A 5000-nucleotide genomic window follows, 5' to 3' on the forward strand; every position below is an offset into this window, starting at 1 on the left:
CGAGAAGTTTCAGCTAAAAAACCTGCAGCGGCTCGGTGAGGAAATATGATGCACATTTCACTGGGAAAAAGCATCTACATGAATGATGTTACTGCAGGTTAATCTGACCTCCAATCTCAGCAAACGAAACCCCCCAAAAAAGCCACCTATCGACCTAGACGACTGTACTTCTGAAGGACCTTAATACCCTACCTTTATTCCAAGCTTATGAAATGTGGCAGTACTTGAAGCTACCACTCCTGAAGAATCCCAGGAAAATTCAGAGCGTACCACCGGTACTAGTGACACATCTAATAGGAAGTTAGAAAATGGGTCCTATGTGACTGTAAGATTTTTAGGGATGAATACACCATACCATTATGTTGGTAAACTTTTACATGAGGAGGCAGAGGACTCGTGGATTATTCAGGACTATAGGTGCTGCTCTGGAGAGTCTGGCTTTTATATTTCCTTTAAAGACCCACAAAATCTTAACTGCTAAAGTACAGACAAAGAATCAATTGTTAGAAACTTTGCAAAACCTTTATTTGTGAAAAGGATGCCTTTGGTGAAATAGTAATGCATTAAAAATGTTTTTATAAAGCATCAATTTTTTTTTTTGTCTTTGAATTATTAATTTTCATTTTTATACTTACCACTGCATCAATTACCATACCAATTAATAGCTAAATGCTTTTTAGGAGAAATGCTTATGTTATGTATCATTTGCACGCCTAGTCTTTTATAACTCATTGTATTTAAGATACAAAAATAAAGCTGGTGCACAATTGCAACAAAGCGTGGCATAAACATGCACCCATACCTTTTTGATCATATCTATTTGTGTAATTTGTCTAGAAATGTGACTATATACGCAAAAGTTTGTACTAATAAAGAGATGGAAAAGCATGTCTCATTTTTTCATTAACCCCCTGGATCGTTGTTTTATTACAAAAAAAATAGTAAAGAAAAAGGTGCACAGTTACCCCACATCGCGGTATACATATATATATATATATTTATAGACAGACACACAGATATATATATATATGTATTTATAGACACACACACAGATATATATATATATATATATATATATTATATATATATATATATATATATATATACACACACACATAGAATTTAGGTGACATGCCTGATGACGTAAGGTGGAAGGTATATGCAATTTACACTCGGGTTCTTGAAGTCTATCTAAAATCAGGGATGTTAAAGTTGCCTGATGACGATTGGCTATAAGCAGTGTGTCAATTGAGTAGGCATAAATATATAAGAATAAAAGTATAAGCCAGCAAACAACTGGTATCGGGTTAGATTATTACATTTATATACTTAAACATGAGGGTTAAGTTATTACAAGAATATCGGACATTATGAAGAAAGAAGTAGGAAGGAAGGTGTGCAGATGTTTTCTTACAGCTGTTTCAGAAACAGATGCGTTTTCCTGTAAATGAACGGTAGCTATCCATAGTGTAGAGATCTATGTCATCATCGAAGAGGGAATGAGGTGGATAAGCTATCTACTAAGGGCCTACTTCATTCTCACTCTGATTATAAACACAGACAGACAGACACACAGACACACACGCACACACACATAAAGAGAGAAGGGCCGGGAGAAAGATAGAGAAAGGTAGAGAGATTGTAAGAGGAGGAAAGTGGGAGGGACGAAGATACATGGAGTGTTTGTGAAAGTAAGTCAGAAAATAGTTTATATACTGACAAATGAAAAATTTGTTTCTTCATACAGACATGTTAGTACTCTATATATCCATGTTAATATAAGGCATAAATGGTTATTAATCTAATACATGTCAGCGGGAATGTAGCATATGTTAACTGCAATAAGTTAAGTGGTAAACATGCAGAAGGAGAATGCAAATTTTCTTAAGTATAAAAGACAAAGAATACTGACTTGGGCAAAAAGTATTCGTGAATTTAAAAATATAGGCATGCATACATGTCTGAATATACGTATGTATTTATGCATGTATATTTAGATAAATAGATAGATAGATAGAGAGAGAGATAGAGAGAGAGAGAGAGAGAGAGAGAGAGAGAGAAAGATAGATAGATAGATAGATAGATAGATAGATAGATAGATAGATAGATAGATAGATAGATAGATAGATAGATAGATAGATAGATAGATAGATATGTGTAAATTACTATTATTATTATTATGATGATTATGATTATTATCATTATCATCATCATCATCATCGTCATCATCATCGTCGTTGTCATCATCAGGACGGCGAGCTGGCAGAAACGTTAGCACACCGGGTATTTCGTCTGCCGCTTCGTTCTGAGTTCAAATTTTGCCGAGGTCGTCTTTGCTTTTCATCTTTTCGGAGTCGATAAAATAATCGACTATCCCCTGCCCCAAATTTCATATCTTGCGCCTGTTGTAGAAAGGATCATCATCATCATCATCATCATCATCATTATTATTATTATTATTATTATTATTATTATTATTATTATCATTATTATTATTATTATTATTATTACAGCAATATCATATATTCTCCACTATTTCAGTATTACGTGTTAAAAGTGAAACAAAAAACATCTCTCTTAATTGTAATGTCAGATACTTTCACTTTAATACTGAAACTATACAAGAGGTATGAACCATTAACAGTGACATCCATTTTGCTAGAAGACGATCCGCTATAGTCCTATATGCTACACCACTGGTTTTCAATTCATATTAATCAAATTAATATTCAATTACTCACCCTTATTTTAAATTTAAATTTAAACCCAGGATCAGGTGTTTTAGAACGAAGTTTGTTACCACACAGCCACACCTGCACCTATGTATGTGTGTGTGTATGTGTGTATAGCTGTATATGTATACATTTATTTCTATAGATATAGATGTATATGTATACATGTATATGTGTAGATGAATATATATATATAGATGTACAAGTAATATGTACACATATATATTCACATATATACATGCATACATATATACACCCATACACACATACACACACACACACACATGCATAGGTGCAGGTGTGGCTGTGTAATAACAAACTTCGTTCCAAACCACATGGTCCTGGGTTCAGTCCCACTGTGTGGTGACTTGGCATGTGTCTTCTGCTATAGCCTCAGACCAACCAAAGCCTTGTCCGCGGATTTCGTAGGCAGAAACTTAAAGAAATCAATCGTATATATATGTATGTATATATATGTAAGTCTGTGTGTGTGTCTTTGTGTTTCTCCCTCATCACTGCCTCACAACTGCTGTTCGTTTATTTACATCCCATAACTTACTGGTTTCACAAGAAGAAAACTGATAGAATTAGTACCAGGCTTATCAAAATAAAAAAGAACACTAGGCAGTATCTCATATTTTTGTTTGCCCACACAATTTATCTTTGTGTTTGTGTATACATACATACATACATACATACATACATACATACATACATGCATACATACATACATACATGCATACATACATACATACACACACATATATATATATATATATGATTGATTGATTGATTGATTGATTGATTGATTCTAGTTTCAGCTTATGAGCTGTGGCCATGCTGGGGCACCGCCATTTGGTGTTGCTACTTGGTTTCACTTCATGGAGGCTTTCTAGCAACTGCTATTTGGTGCATGAGAGAGTTCGATGCAGCTGCCCTCATCTGCCCCTCCTGCCGTGAAGTTGGTTCATCTGGGACACCTGACAGGAAGAGATCCAGCTTCATTTTAAAGACATCTGTATCCACCCCATGCAGGTCTCTCAGGTTCTTCGGGAGGATATTGAAGAGCTGTGGGCCTCGGAAGCCCAGGCTATCACAGAATCTTGTCCTACATCTTGATGGCAGGTTTGGAGTCCTAGGCACCACGCAGTGGCGCCCAGTTCTGGCATTTGCGTAACTCTCGATGCCAAAGTTCAGGACACTTCCCTCCAGGATCTTCCAGATGTATATTATGGCATATCTTTCCCGCCTACGCTCCAGGAAATATAATTTTAATCTCTTGAGTCTTTCCCAGTAGCTTACATTCTGCATAGAGGCTATCTTCTTTGTGTAGCTTCGTTGGATCGCCTCAAGTATAAATATATATGGATTTCGTAGACAGAAACTTAAAGAAATCAATCGTATGTATATATTTAAGTGTATGTGTGTGTCTTTCTGCTTCTCCCTCATCACTGCTTCACAACTGCTATTCGTTTATTTACATCCCCATAACTTACTGGTTTCACAAGAAAAAAACTAATAGAATAAGTACCAGGCTTATCAACATAAAAAAGCGCTACGCTGTGTCTCATATTTTTGTTTGCCCACTCAGTTGTATCTATCAATTTATCTTTGTGTGTATATATATATATATATATATAATACATACACACACGCGCACACAGACACACACACACACACACACATATATATAGATATATATTATATATATATATATAATATAATATGAATATATATATTGATATATATACATGTATGTATATGTGTACATTCATATTTATTGTATCAAACACAATGTTTTTATGTGTTCGTGTATTAATTATACATTCGAAAACTTCTGCACCGATCATAATGAAATTTGGAACACAAAATCGAAGCCTAGGGAGAAGGGTAATGCTGTGTGTTTCATACAATTTCATGGCTCCTTATGATATTTGAAACTTTGATTCAATGCATAAGGGCGGGTATAATGCAATATGTTTGGTTTGAATTTCAGATGGATTAAAGAGGGAAGAACTCCCACATGAAAATTCATAAATTTTCGATGTTGATGAAATTTCAACCATGGGTAATTGACACGCATCAAGAAATATTCTCAAATTTTCCACTTCACATGAGGATTCTAAGACACCTTAATGGGGGCCTTAACTCCCAAATTTTAGTCATTTCTTTTAGTCATTTTATCGATCTCGTTTGGCGAACCGCTAAGTCATTTTATTAATCTCGTTTGTCAACCGCTAGGTCATTTTACAGATCTTGTTTGTCGAA

At 34.9% G+C, this 5000-nt stretch overlaps 1 long non-coding RNA gene across 1 annotated transcript in view; it reads left to right on the forward strand.

Moving 5' to 3' along the window:
* Positions 1–491: 491 nt before the first annotated feature.
* The window catches only part of LOC118764408, a 19973-nt gene continuing 15464 nt past the window's right edge, over positions 492–5000 (forward strand). Inside the window, exon 1 of the long non-coding RNA XR_005000222.1 lies at positions 492–502. This is a non-coding gene — a long non-coding RNA (uncharacterized LOC118764408). The remainder of the gene's footprint in view (positions 503–5000) is intronic.

Source organism: Octopus sinensis, linkage group LG8 (genome assembly GCF_006345805.1).
Source record: "Octopus sinensis linkage group LG8, ASM634580v1, whole genome shotgun sequence".
In the NCBI taxonomy this organism is placed as follows: domain Eukaryota; kingdom Metazoa; phylum Mollusca; class Cephalopoda; order Octopoda; family Octopodidae; genus Octopus; species Octopus sinensis.